Source organism: Pan troglodytes, chromosome 2 (assembly GCF_028858775.2).
Source record: "Pan troglodytes isolate AG18354 chromosome 2, NHGRI_mPanTro3-v2.0_pri, whole genome shotgun sequence".
NCBI lineage: Eukaryota > Metazoa > Chordata > Mammalia > Primates > Hominidae > Pan > Pan troglodytes.
The window spans coordinates 164,467,274-164,467,541 of NC_086015.1; positions in this window are offsets into that span (position 1 = coordinate 164,467,274).

Consider the following 268-nt stretch of genomic DNA (forward strand, 5'->3'; position numbering starts at 1 on the left):
TGCATTGGATTCCATATGTGGAGTTACTATTATTTATTACCAATTTGGTATATGGGACAGTTAGTTTTATTTTCCTGTTGTAAGTAATGCTATAGTAAACATCCTTCTACACACATCTTTGAGATGTTCTGTCTTTATATCCTTAGAATAAATTTCTAGAAGTGTAATAACTAATTCAAAGAGTATATGCAGTTTGAGAAATGTTGCTGAACTGCCTCTTAGAAAGTTTTAATTATTTACTACTCCCACCAACAGTATATGTCAGTAT